A 15288-nucleotide genomic window follows, 5' to 3' on the forward strand; every position below is an offset into this window, starting at 1 on the left:
TTTTAATATTTATTAAATTGCTCCAGATTGCCAGCAATAGTATCTCCTATTGTAAGTGGCAGACCTTAGCTGTTTATAGAAATGCTGTACAGCCCTTTCTTCTGTAAAAACAGCTACAGAAAACTGCAGAACAGATTGTTTTTCAATTATACATTTGCCTTATTTTTCATTAGAGAAAATTATACACTACTGGATGTTTTTCAGCTTGGATCTATCATTCTGGTTTTCAGTACAACTAATCAAGGCAAAAGAAAGTTCTCAGGGGAATGCACCTGGCCTTATAGTCTCTATTTTATCTGTGTACAAATCTGTCCATTCCCTTTTTTAATTATCCAAGATAGTTAGGTTTTGTGGCCTTAGAGAAATTTCCTGTTAGCTCATGGAAGAGGGATGGGCCCATAGAAATATAAAATTAGCTGGATATGCCAATTCATGGCCATGTTGAAAATGATTGAATTGAGATTTCTAATTGATTCTAAATCTCTTTTCATTGATACACATTGGCATAGCTTGTTCATAGAGAAGGTTCCTCACAACACCACTGGTACAGTCCTTGGAGATTTAACAAAGTTATTCTGGTTGCATACATTTCATGGTTCTAAAATTATTTTCAATTGCTCCATAGTAAAAAGGTGTTTTCATACAGCAGTCACATCATCCTATCTCTAAAATGGGATTTCAGGCTTAGGGTAGGACTTTGGTTAGCATCAAGACCATAAGTCATGGGTTACCTTAACGTCGCAAACTTGAGACTTTTGTAAGTCAACAGTTCTCCTTTTCATAATTCTATCTGATTGAGTCTGGCTGAAAGAAAAAGAACCCTAAAAAGATATGGTATTGGTAACATTTGTGGCATGTTCCTTTTGTCTTCTTCAGACTTTTTCTGGTAGTCACCACCCAGGGTAGTAAAAGTAGTTTTAAAAGAAAGGTGGCAATCAACCAGGGCAGAGGCATCACAAACAGAGCCATTTATATAAGAAAATTATATTGTGCACAATTGGCGTGAAAAGTATTTGGAACATCACTTGCACTGCTCCAGCAAAATGTAACACAGACATGATAATCATTTTCTGACCTGGATGTAGTCCAACACAATATTATTTCACTTAGCTGAACATAAATTCTATTACACTCAGTGGAAGTTAATTTGGGGTCCATATAGTTTCTCTGAAATGAAAGCAATCAAATTGAGTCCCCACCTTGCCAAGGAGACTAGGTAAAGGTAAAGGTTCCCCTCACACATCTGTGCTAATCATTCCCAACTCTAGGGGGCGGTGCTTGTTAGGTAAGCTCCCCGTTGGGAGAGTGAGTGCATTCAGAGAAGTGTTGTGAGAGTTTTGTTGGATAACACACAAACCAGCATACAGAGACACTGCAGTTTAAGTAGGCTTTTACTTTCGTGGAAATAGAGGTATCAGAGTCCATCAAACAGTCCAAGTCATACACGGATAAGACAATCAGTCATCAATGTCTTTCAGTTAAGGGATAATCCAAATAACACAGTTCAGTATCATATAATCAGTTCACTACTCAATGTTTGCTAGCAGTTGCAAAACTTACAATAGCTCACAGCACTTTCTAACAGCCAGCTTCCAAACCACTCAGATCAGCCCAGCATCTAACAAATAGAGAACTAACAGCCATTCTGGCTCCCTCTTATGGCCGATTGAGGAAAACAGCAACCAATCACATTTTACAATATGATTTAAAGAAACAGGTACAACATTGTTACATGATTTATATATTGCCAACCCAACCATTAGATTACATTCCTAACACCTCTGTTTCAAAGCCGAAGAGCCAGGGCTGTCTGAAGACGTCTCCGTGATAATGTGGCCAGCATGACTAAACGGTGAAGAACACTGTTACCTTCCCACCAAAGGTGGTTCCTATTTTTCTACTTGCATTTTTATGTGCTTTTGAAGTGCTAGGTTGGCAGAAACTGGGACAAGTAACAGGAGCTCACTCCATTATGCGGCACTAGGGGTTCAAACAGCCGAACTGCCGAACTTCCTGATCGACAAGCTCAGCGTCTTAGCCACTGAGCCACTGTGTTAGAGATATCTAAAATGTCATTCACATTATACTTGTAAAAATATAAAGAACTAATACTGCATAAGTGGGTTCCTACAGGTTCAGACCGGTTTGGTCAAGTAGGTAGTAACTCAGCTGGTCATGATCCCAAACTGGTTATATCGGCACCGCCATAGGCACTGCCATTTGTTTTTTGCTTCTGTACATGCGCAGAAGCAGTTTTTCACTACTGTGCATGCACGCATAGCACACATCAAGTGTCTGCGTGCTCGGAGCGCGTCCCTGAGTGAACCGGCAGTAACAGAAACCGGAACCCACCCCTGTAATACTGGTTCACAGATTATCATGTATTTCTGTTTCTCTCACTACCAAAGAAAAGAACTGCTCTGATTTTCCTCCAGATCATCTCCCCTGCCTCTTTCTTCTTTGGCCCCTCTTCAATTCACTCCAGATTGCTAATCCCAATGTAGCTCTGTGGGTCTTTGCTGCTTTTTTTCTTTGCCCAGCTGGTTCAGTGCACGGCAGCCTTTGGCTGAAGCTCAGTTTGGCAACGTAAAGGAGCCCTGCGCTCCAAATGCCTGCAGCTGAGCAGGTGGGAGGTCAGGTTGTGCTGCCAACACTGTAAACAGTCCCAGCATCGGTGCCACTTTGAATAAAGACGTCAGTTCCTATGCCTGTATCTCAGAAGGCCATAAAATTACTGGATTCTTCCACTTCCCCCAACCACTCTGTATTAAACTTGCTTTAAAGGATATGCTTTCTTTTTTAACAGTAACACTGATGAAAGGGTTAGTCCACTGGGGGTTCAGGATGGTGATGTTTTAAATAGATTAAAACTTATTTCCATATCCATTTTCCATCCACAGTCTTTCCCAATGCAGAGATTTATTGAATGCAGCTTACCCTCCTGTAAGCACTTATTAATATAAATTCCCCAAGATCCTTTTTTTTCAAAATCTGCAGATTTCCCACACAAGCTTCTTTATGAAGCCTTTTAAAACATAAATTTCCCTGGTGTTATCTCTCTTTATTATGTCAACACTCTGCTTTATATGCAATGTTCTGCAGGAGGTTCTGTGTGGAGGAAATCACTAGCAGATTCCATGCAGAGCTGCTGCTCATGCTGTGGGAGAGACGATTCTGGCAGGTTTTGAGAATTAATTCGGTGAAAATCTGTGGAGGATTTCTTTTTCATCCATGCTTGCAACTGCACAACTCTCTGTACACATATAGATAGTCCTCAAGTTATTATCATTCATTTAGTGACTATTCGAAGTTACAAGTTACAACTTTGCTAAAAAATGTGACTCACAATCAGTCCTTGCACTTACGATTGTCACAGTGTCGCTATAGTCATGTGATTATGAATTGGCTGCCTGGCAACTGGCATGTTTCACAACAGTTGCAGTATCCCAGGATCATGTGGTCACCATTTTTTAATCTTCTCAGCCTCCTTCTGATAACAAAGTCAATGGAATACACAGGATTTGCTTAACAATTGCAGCAAAAAGAGTTACAGATTTGGAGATAACTCGCGTAACAACCACATTATTTAACAAAAATAGTATTATTTTGTTAAGTAATCTATATAAATAAAAATGTAATGGTTGTTCAAAATCGCTAATCTCTGAAAGTTCTTCACCGATTGCTTTGAAATTTTGACACAACGTTGCATTCAAATACACAAATGGTTTTATATAAATATATTATATAGATGTCACACCTGTGACAGGTAAAAACATGATTTTTTGTAAAAACATGCTTTTTTTGAAAACCAGCGCCATCTGGTGGACGTAAAAGCAACACACACTATACTAAATATTTCATGATTCCATTTCAATGTTTCCGATTGCATTGTTATATTGAATTTTCATAGATTTTGATTTATTTTCATTTTGATTTTCATTTTAATAATTTTGTGTGACATTGCGTTGGAATTGAGCTGTGTTGTTTACCATAGCATTCATTTAGTGAGTATAGTATATTCGGAACAGTTTGGCCTCTCTTCAGCTTCGTCCCGATGGTCCCTTTATATATGTGGCTGGGCTGCAGCCGCACCCTTTCCCCTTTCCACACCTCCTCTGATGAGCTTTAGCCATTTCTGCCAAGGGGAGCTGAAGCCCTTTGGCCTCCCCCTCCCCTCCCCTCCCTTTGCTGTCTGTGGTGGGGCACCACCTGCACCATCCCTTGGCTGCTTCCCCCTGCCCTTAAGCCGGCCTACCCCCAGCCAGCCCAGCAGAGCTCCAGAGGAGGCAGAGGCGGAGCGTCTCCTCAGCCCGGCTGGCCGCACACGCTCTCCACCCCCCTCACAGCGAGCCAGCTACAACCTCGCCAACGCAGCTCCAATGGGGTGGCAGCGGCGGTGTCAGCCTGAGGTGCAGCGGACCTGGGGTGGCCCCTGGGTGCCCTGTGAGGTGGCACACCGATGACTTCTCCTCCTCTGAGATCCTGGATGTCTCACTCTCCTGAGCCACCAACTTGGGGAGCCCAAGTGCAGCTCCTCCGAGGAGATACTCAACAACTTCCACGAGGCCGACAGCCCCAGCGCCGTCTTCCCCAACCAGCCTCACCCGGCCCAGCAGCCCCGAGTCCTGACCAATGGCAGCACCCACCTGCCACCCACTATGCCCAGACTGGGCCACAGCAACACGTGGCCGGGTACAGCTAGTACTATAAATAAAAATAGTATTAAAAATAGGAATGGGGATGGCAGCCAAGAAATTAAAAGACACTTGCTCCTGGGGAGGAAAGCTATGGCAAATCTACACAGCATACTAAAAATGAGAGACATCGCCTTGCCAACAAAGGTGTGATAGTCAAGGCTATAGTTTTCCCGGTTGCAATGTATGGCTGTGAAGGTTGGACCATAATAAAGGCTGAGCGCCAAAGAATGGAGGCCTTTGAACTATGGTGCTGGAGAAGACTCTTGTGAGTAGCTTGGACTGCAAGGCAATCAAACTGGTCAGTCCTAGGGGAGATCAATCCTGACTGCTCTTTAGAAGGCCAGATCCTGAAGATGAAACTCAAATATTTTGGCCACCTAGTGAGAAGGAAGGATTCATTGGAGAAGAGCCTAATGCTGTGAAAGATTGAGGGAAAAAGAAGAAGGGGACAACAGAAAATGAAATGACTGAGTGGAGTCACCGAAGCAGTCGGTGTGAGTTTAAATGGACTCCAGAGGATGGTAGAGGACAGGAAGGTCTGGAGGAACATTGTCCCTGGGGTCATAATGGGTTGGACATGACTTTGCAACTAACAACAACAAAAGTTCCAGTCCCAATTGTGGTTGTACATTGAGAACTACTATACTGTATATAGGAAAACTAGCACTGAAGATAAAATGCTTGCTCCTGAGTAAGGTCTGAGGAAGAACCTTACTGTTTGCAGGATCAGTAAGTCTTCTGCTCTTTATTGTAACTTACACATTTAGGAATAAATGTAGCAGAAAAGTAACAACTATAAGCAGAAAATTATTTCCACAGTCTCTCCTCTTAGATCTCCCAACTTCCCTTTGTTATATATCTATCATTATTATTAAAACCTGGCTGAGATAAGTAACTTCTGATCTTCTTAGCAGCAAAGTTCATTAGTAAGTAAAATATAAAACATCACTTCTATTATCAGAGGGGGAACTGAGTGGTTTAAAGAAAAACAGTTTCACTCAATTTTATGCTTTGTACCCACCCATAATTTAATAAACTATCTTATCTCGCATTTCTTAGTTCCTTGATTTGCAATGATTAGAATCCCTTACTAAACATTAGCATTACAATAGATGTTGGTATCTGTATGTCAGAGCAAAAAAAGGGAAGAAAGGAAATCATATTAACAAACAAAAGTCAACTGGTTCCAGGGTGTGAAGTGGGAATGAAGCTGGCACTGTCCCATTTTAATAGCTTTTCTGGTATTATGACCTCTAGATGGCGCAAATTAGTTTTCGTGTAAGAAAAGCCCCTGATGAATTTTTTACTCTTCAGATCTTTCAAACAGGTTGGGAAACAACTCAAGAAAAAGTTGCAGAGAAGACTTCTAAAGCTGAGAAGTTGACGCAAGATTAGCAAAGTGGAGCCTACAAATAGACCTTGGCTAAACCAAAATACTTACTGTAATAGATATTATCTACTTAAAGCAGCATCTGACAATGAAATGACCAATGTCAGCTGGAAAGATTATTTCGGTAGCTTGAAACTGGATATTCTCCACATGTTTTTAACCTACTGACTGCTCAAAGGAGTTTAAGTGCTGGCATTTAGTTCTGTATAAGGTAAGTTTTTTTTTTAATGAAATAAATGTAATGTTTGGAAACAATCAATCGTACTCAGGGCAGAACTGTGTTTTAGCAATCTAGTAAAGTTTTTAAAATATTAATATTTTGGGGTGAGGAAAGGCTATTGTGTAAGGACATTGCTTTGAAAAGCATCATGTATCTCTTTCTTCACTTAGGCAACTGTCGTACTATTCGCAGTTGAGGACTTGTTCAGAATGAGTTTTTTTCTTTACAGCACATGTAATAAAGCATGAAGTTTATATCAAATCTGTTTTTTCTTTGCCGTATAGTTTTTACAATGGTGTGCAAGTAGCTTTAGTGGACTTTAGTGGACCGTAATTTCAGGGCTTCTATGAAGGAACTGCGGTTTAATTATTTGGATTGTACAGAACACCAATTTAATATTTATAGTTTTTATGCCGTCTGGAACAAAGAACATTACTGCGAGGCAGTAACTTGCTGAGATGAGGTTGATTGAATGTGGGGAATTACATGCCTGTAAATACAAGTTTAGCAGCTTGCACAGTTTTGTTTCTAGAGAAAAGCTTTCTAAGTGTTGCTCATCCGGAGCAATATAGAACCAATCACTGGTGATAAGAGTCGATGATCACATTCTGTGGATCCCTGAGTGTATCAATAAACTTAGCTGGTGAAACAGTGAAAAGATATATGGGGATATTTATGAGTTGAACTGGAAATATTATACCGTCATTCAGATTAGCGAAATGTCATTGATTTTCCACCATTTAGAAAGGATCAGAACCCAAAGTTTTGCATTCAGCAGCCTTGGTTGAGGCCGAACATTTTTCAGTGTAAAAGAACATAAGAAATTTGTGTGCAGCAAGTGATTGGCTTTTGGATAGCAGTGGTGATTACATGACTGCAAAATAGAAGGGGCAGAACCAGATTGAAGTTTGTTTCAATCTCTTTCAAGGTTTAATTTGATATTGATCATGAGAAATGAACTCCAAACAAGTAGGCTTCATGTTGGTTATTTTGGAGTGTAGCTTCCATCTTTTCTAGTTGTTGACTGTTGATTGTTACTTAAAATTGGTAATCCCTTTGGAAGGAACCATGGACCCTATCCTGGATATGAAACACGTCTCTGAACATTAATAGAGATTGAACTTCGAATGCATATGTCTATTTGTTTGAAGTACTTGATTAAGAATAGTTTTCCTTTGCAATCTCTCTGACAAAACTATAAAATTAGTTTTCAATATTTTTGATGGCTGTGTGTTTTTTACAGCATATACTTCCATAAAAAAGAAATGCGTGGGTCAATTAATCTCTCAGTTTATGCTCTTTCCTCATCCTGAAGATACAGACAACCTAAGTTGTTGGTAGATTTCAGTCTTAATAATTGAAAGCTTTCAATGTTAACATTATTAGAGGTCCTAATCCACTGTTTCTCAACCTTGGCAACTTGAAGATGTCCGGACTTCAAATCCCAGAATTCCCCAGCCAGCATTTGCTGGCTGGGGAATTCTGGGAGTTGAAGTCCGGACATCTTCAAGTTGCCAAGGTTGAGAAACACTGTCCTAATCAATGTAACATAAAGAAAGATGCTGTCCTTATCCCAAGTGAATCAGATTCTGGTTATGAAGAAATTCTTCCTGATGTTACTGAACCTCTCTGATGACAATGTCAAGAAGTTCAGGTCCTCCTTAGTCATGACTGTGAGGTTGGTTGTGAGAGCCTATTACAATTTTATTCCAGACCAAATGGAGAGAAAACCATTTTACATGTTGAAAGAAATTATCCTTAATTCTATGACCTAGCCTATGATACCTAAAGATTTTCTTTTGCAAAGTCCCGGGTTAATTTAATATTTTAATTTCTGCAATATTATTTCTCTTTTTGTTTTAATTATTGGTATATTCAAGGTATTTGCTGCTGTTAAAATAATGGCAGTATTTTATTATTCCTTTCAAATCCACTATTTTTATTACCCACTTAGAATTGAAAAAAAAAATTCTTGTCATGGTTGACTGCAATCATTTTGCTCTCTCAGATGGAACATCAACCCATCTCATCAGGTTTCCTCACAGGTTAAGGTACATGGTAGCTAAGACATGTCAAATTATTCTGATGAGTGAAATATTCCAGAATTACATACTCTCCATTCTAAAATGAATAATAGACTTTAAAACTAAAAATGTGCTACTTTTTATGACATTGAAAAGAGGTAAGACGACTGCCTCAAATGATGGCACCGGATCCTCTTATTAATCTTGTCTTTCTTCCAATCTTTCATGAGAAAGATTAATTTTGATTTCTCTGTAGGAACCACCAAGCTTTTTCTTAATTGTCTTCTGTTCAAATGAAAAACTGAATGCGGTGACTTCAATTGTGTAAATGTTGGCGTATGCATGGACAGTATATACATCTGAGCCAGTGTGGTGTAGCTTTTAATCACTAGACTTGGATTGGGGGACAATACACACACACATACACATTGTATATATACATACATACACACACATACAATATCTGAAGCTCTTGTGGCAAAAAGAACTAAACTCTAAGAAATAACAAATTCTGGCAATTTTATTCTAAGATAAACCAAATGTTTTTAAAAGATCTGTTAATTGAATGATGTTAATTAAATAATATTTATTCATCAAAAGCTGGATAAAAGGGGTTCCATATTTTTTATGCACCTGGGAAAAGCAGTGAATGCTATTATAGTCAGTTAAATTAAAGGCATGGTGCTGTTGGAGAGTTTAATTGTTGAACTAGATAAAACTATGAAAACTACAAAGTTAATTAGTTCAGGGGATAATATGAACTTTGCTAAATGACTAAGATTAGGAGTATTTAATGTAATCTTTCTTGGCTGAGATACTTTGCAATCATTCATTTAAAAATCAGCCAAAGTGAAAATAATTATTAAATGTTAATCTTTCCAAATATTTCCCCAAGGCATTTTTTAAAATTCCTGAACATACAAGCAAAAACTCTAAGCAAAGAAAACCAATTACCCCTAGCACTAGCCTCTTTGACTTCAAACTGTATTATTTGTGCCAAAATCTGACCCGAATTGAACTGATGTAAATGAAACCTGGACTTCAGTCAGTCTAATAGTCCAAATGGGAAAAGCCATAATTTCTTGAGTGGCAGGAGGGCACAGCAAAACAAACAAACAAACAAAACCCCAAGCATATGTGAACTTCAGAAGCTGCACAAGTTACTCAGAAGTAGCCCACTCTGCTCAATAGGTTTATTCATGTGTGTAGTATTTCATCATTTTGGATTTTAATAATACTCAGTGTGATGTTATAATAATGTGAACATGGAAGAGTGTGTTAAAGAGCAAGAGTGACGGTACCTTCATGTGTCCAATTTGTTAAAACTACTGCTGAAGCTTGCTTTTTGATGTTTACACAAGGGCAAAAGAAAAACTGAAAAAGAGTTCAGAAGAGAAATATGAAAATGTTTAAGGCTTGGGAGGAGGGACTTAGTTTTTCATCTGTAATTTTGAAAAGATTTCAAAAAGAAATTACAGTTACAGTTACAAATACTTTGTGGAAGACAAAGTACTCCAAAATAAGATGCCTTCTAATCTAGAAAAAGAAAATGCAATAGTAATAAATATGAAATGCCAAAACATATTTTAAAAAGTAAGGAACAGTTATCCAGTGCATGAAATATTTAACCATGAATATATCAAGCAAATGGAATTTGATCACTACCATCAATGCAAATTAGATATTGTTTTGACTAAACTATTTGAAAAATGCTAAAAAGGAACACTTTTGTGAAGAAATTTTATAAGGTTATAATCCTTAATTATGTATTAATATAATTAAACTGATTTAGTGGCATTTATTACCCTGAAGTTTATAGAATAACCTGGTACCACTATTGGGCTCTGTGTATAAGAAATCATCTGTTCCATTTCCCTACTTTCCTGATAATGTGAAATACATTGAAATACAAATGTAGATATGAATTCTGGGCAAAACCTTTGTTATTAGTAGGAGCTTTATAGAATATATGTCTTTGAGCCATTACACACTCAGATTATTCTTAGAAGTAAACAGTAAAGGACTAGACAGGGCAGAAGTCAAATCAGTTTAGATTAGGGATGAAAACACCTTTTCAATAATTTTGGGATTGAAATGGGGAAACAGACTCAAAAAGTCAGTTTGGGTGAGGAGATACGTATGGTTACATTGATAAATTGGTTCATTACTTTTATTTAATGCAAAATACATTATGATGAAATAAAATTCTGTACAAGCTTTTAAAAACTTATGTACGTGGTATTTTTCTTTGTCTTAGTAGGAGCTACACAGCTTTCTGTTTCAATCTAGACCAGGGTTTCCCAACCTTGGCAACCTTAAGACCTGTGGACTTCAACTCCCAGAATTCTCCAGCCAGCATGGGGATTCTGGGAATTGAAGTCCATAGGACATCCTGGTGTAGAGCAGAGGTCTCCAACCTTGGCAACTTTAAGACTTGTGGACTTCAACTCACAGAGCTTTGCTGGCTGAGGAACTCTGGGAGTTGAAATCCACAAGTCTTAAAGTTGCCAAGGTTGGAGACCCCTGATCTAGGGCATCTCTGCTGACTGCAGACACAGATGTAGAGGTAAGAAACTGTAAGTTGCATGCAGTAAAAAGAAGAGGCAAGTCAATTGTCTCACTCATGCCCAGCCCCCAAGGAGATTAGACAGAACAACAACCACAATAACAACAAAGGAAATACTGCCAAAATCATCACACTTTAATGCTATTAAACAAATTTAGTAGCCCATTGAAGGATCCCTATAATGACCTGTTCAACTTCAGAGATGACTGTATTCTTGTTCTATGCCTTGTGACTCATAAACATGCAGATAGAATCACATTTCCCACAAGGATATTTACAGGGGAGAAGGTCATGGCTGGATTGTTATCAATTTAGACTGATAGAAGAAGAAAAAGGAGAAGGAGAAGGAGAGGGGGAAGGGGAAGGGGAAGGGGAAGGAGAGGAATAATAATAATAATAATAATAATCATCATCATCATCATCATCAACATCATCCAATATAAACAAAATCAGCAATTTCGATCAGACCAACGGCGTTTTTATCAAAGTCTTAATGTGAATGGTGACACCAAAAGTGAAAAACCAGAAAAGCAGGCCACAGTTGAATTCTGGAAAGAATTGTGGGAAAATGCAAAGGACTACAACAAGGAAGCAAAGTGGATACATGACTTTGAGAAAAGCATTGGCAACAAACAAATGCAAGTATTAGAAATAACAACTGAGATGATCAAAAATCGAGTTAAAAAGGTAAAGAATTGGACATCACCTGGAAAAGACCAATTACATGGTTTCTGGCTCAAATATCTGACCAGTTTACATGCAATATTGGCCAGGCAACTGAATGAAATTTTACAAAAGGGCCAAATTGATGAATGGTTAACAACTGGAAAAACATACTTGATTCAGAAAGATCCAACTAAAGGAACAACACCTGAAAACTATAGACCAATAACATGCTTACCAACAACCTTCAAATTACTCACAGGCATTATTGCAGATAACATGATGGATTATTTGGAAACAAACAACATCTTGCCAGTAGAGCAAAAAGGCAACAAAAGAAGGAGCAGGGGCACAAAAGATCAGCTTCTAATTGATAAAATGATATTAGAAAATTGTAAGAACAGAAAAACGAACTTGAATATGGTCTGGATTGATTACAAAAAGGCATTTGACTCACTGCCACATAGTTGGATCATAAAATGCTTAGAAACAACTGGCATTAGCAAAAATATTACATCCTTTACTGAAAAGGCAATGAAACAATGGAGAACTGAGTTGGCAGTAGGGAATGAGAGCTACGGAATGGTTAATATCAAGCGAGGAATTTTCCAGGGTGATTCACTTTCACCTCTTCTCTTCATCATCGCAATGATCCCACTATCAGTAATCTTAAAAAAAATGAAATTAGGCTACCAAACAGCCAAAAAAGCTGAAAAAATTTCGCATTTACTATATATGGATGATTTGAAACTCTATGGAAAGTCAGAAATAGAAATCCAATCATTGACAAATACAGTCCGAGTATTCAGCACCGATATTTCAATGCAGTTTGGCATGGAAAAATGCGCCACTGTATCCATAAAAAGGGGCAAAATCACTGCATCTGAGGGAATTGAAATGCCCAATGGCCAACTAATTAAATGCAAAGAAAATGAAGCCTACAAATACTTAGGCATTCTGCAGTTGGATAACATCAAGCATGGAGAAGTAAAAACTATTGTCAGGCGAGAGTACACCAACAGAGTTAGGAAAATTTTGAAATCTAAATTGAATGGTGGAAATACAATCAAGGCCATAAATACCTGGGCAATACCAGTTATAAGATACACAGCTGGCATAGTTAACTGGACACAAGCTGATTTGGACCTTTTGGACCAAAAAACCAGGAAACTAATGACAATGCACTACAGTTTACATCCACGTGGTGATACTGATAGACTGTATCTGCCCCGAAAATCAGGTGGCAGAGGATTATTACAAGTGAAGCAAACAGTTGAAGAAGAAAAACATGCACTGGCTGATTATTTAAAAGACACTCAAGAACATCTATTAATCGAAGTAAAGAACAAAAATCTACTGAAGGCCCAACAGACAAAACAAGAATACAGAAAAGATGTGATAAAATCAAGAATGGAGAGTTGGCAGAACAAAGCACTGCATGGTCAATTTCTGGAAAAAATAAAAGATAAAGTGGACAGTGAACAAACTTGGTCATGGTTAAAAACAGGTACATTAAAGAAAGAAACAGAGTCACTAATCCTGGCTGCGCAAGAACAAGCTATCCGCACAAATGCCATTAAGGCCAAAATCGAAAAATCCTCTGATGATGCCAAATGCAGACTTTGCAAAGAAGCTGATGAAACTGTTGATCACATACTCAGCTGCTGTAAAAAAATCGCGCAGACTGATTATAAATTGCGGCACAATTCAGTAGCACAAATGATCCATTGGAATTTGTGCAAAAATTATAATATTAAAACAGCAACAAACTGGTGGGAACATCAGCCTGAAAAAGTCACCGAAAATCAGATGGTCAAGATCTTGTGGGATTTCCGTATACAAACTGACAAAATACTGGTGCATAATACACCAGACATCACACTGGTTGAGAAAAATAAGGTCACAATCATAGACATCGCAATACCAGGTGATAGCAGGGTCGCCGAGAAGGAACATGAAAAAATCGCAAGATACCAGGACTTAAAAATCGAAATTCAACGACTATGGCACAAACCAGCAGTGGTAATTCCAGTGGTAATTGGCACACTGGGTGCTATTCCAAAAGCACTGGAATTACATTTAAAACAGTTAAAAATTGACAAAATCACCATCAGTCAAATGCAAAAAGCCGCACTGCTTGGATCTGCACGCATATTACGAAAATACGTTACGACGTCCTAGGCCCCTGGGTGGGGCCCGACTAGTAACCAATGCCAAATCCGGTGAAACAACTGGCCGCTGTGATACAATTGCATAATAATAATAATAATAATGAGTAATTAATGGACCAGCTGCAATAATCTATGCTTAGTTTTCTATCAGAGTACACTAATTAGGAATACATCCATTATACAGGTTTAGAAGACTAATATTAGATGTATTTTTAAGATGCATGCATTCATTTTCCCGCAAAGCAGAATATTGTTAACATTGTTTGCTTACTGACTCCAGCATCAACTAATGAATGGGCTATATAAATGGGCTTTACACAACCTTCGTTTAACATCAAATCATCTCAAAGACCATGCTGTTTCATGAGACACAACATCCGGAAAAGTATCAAGCAGCTATTTCAAGCACATAGATAACATGAAACTAGTAAATATGACCCATGGTATTTGTGAGGCCTTCTCCACTTTTGAGCAAGGGAATATAGGCTGAGTCACATTTTCTGGGATTCTGTTATATTCATAGGATCTTAACAGATTTCCAACCATCACAAGATGCACAAGAGGATTCAACAGGCAGCACTGAGAATAAATTCTAAAAGTGTTTCTTGGCTCCCAAGAACTGAAGACATTTCAGTTCAGTTCAGTTCAGTTCAGTTTAATAAATTTATATTTGTATTAAGTGCAAATGTCAAACACTTCAGAAGTGCACCCACTACCTGTCTGATGAAATAATTTAATCTCATTTATCACTCATGTAATATATTTCCTGTTTCTTTTCTTAACAAGGAAAATTCTAATTAAAATATAGTTATACAGGAAGTGGGAATGCATGAAAATATTGCAATCCTTTCACTAAAGATCTGGGCAAATGAAAGAAAGTTTATTATCTTTCTATCAGACTGCAATGTAAAAGTTTGTATCTATTTTATTTTATGTAGAACAGCCTACCCTTTTCATCTGTCTTCATGCCCTTGACATGTGTTGGATTGCAGTTCGTATAATCTCCATCCAAGAGACTAAGTGCATCTGGAAGGCATTGGATTAAAGAACCTAGAATACAAGTTTCCAAATTGGGCGACTTGTGGACTTCAACTCCCATGCTGGCTGAGGAATTTTGGGAATTGAAGCCCACAAGTCTTAAAGTTACCAAGTTTGGAGACCCTGGCATAGATCTGCCAGAATTGCTAGGATGTCTACAGTTTAAACAGTTTAGATTAATGATCACCAGGGATATAGATTATTTTAATGAATGCACACATCCCTCTGCGCACACTCAACCACTTGTTTTGAGGGACCCTTTTGCATTGAATGTTGACTGTTCAGATAGATTCTGAAAATGTTTTATTCTGATTAACTTTTAAGATTAAGGTAAAATTAAGATAATATTTATTATCATTTTTACTGTCAGCACACTGGCACACATTAAAAATGAAATTCTGTTGCCTGCTCTCAAAAGAGAGTATATATCTACCTATACAAAACAAACATATACGCATGCTATATACATACATAGGCTGACTCTCTAGGTTTTAATCTATATTATAAATCTTTTAATCC

The 15288-nt window shown here is 38.0% G+C and overlaps 1 protein-coding gene across 1 annotated transcript in view; it reads left to right on the forward strand.

Annotated features, from left to right (window-relative positions):
- Window positions 1-6048: 6048 nt before the first annotated feature.
- Window positions 6049-15288, forward strand: part of EDAR (ectodysplasin A receptor) — a 93667-nt gene continuing 84427 nt past the window's right edge. The window contains exon 1 of the mRNA XM_087726924.1: window positions 6049-6298. The gene's annotated coding sequence lies outside the window, so the exon portion shown is untranslated. The remainder of the gene's footprint in view (window positions 6299-15288) is intronic.

The sequence above is a fragment of the Thamnophis sirtalis genome, unplaced genomic scaffold (assembly GCF_051295495.1).
Source record: "Thamnophis sirtalis isolate CommonGarterSnake01/CBP01778 unplaced genomic scaffold, rThaSir2_p1.2 scaffold_12, whole genome shotgun sequence".
Classification (NCBI taxonomy): domain Eukaryota; kingdom Metazoa; phylum Chordata; class Lepidosauria; order Squamata; family Natricidae; genus Thamnophis; species Thamnophis sirtalis.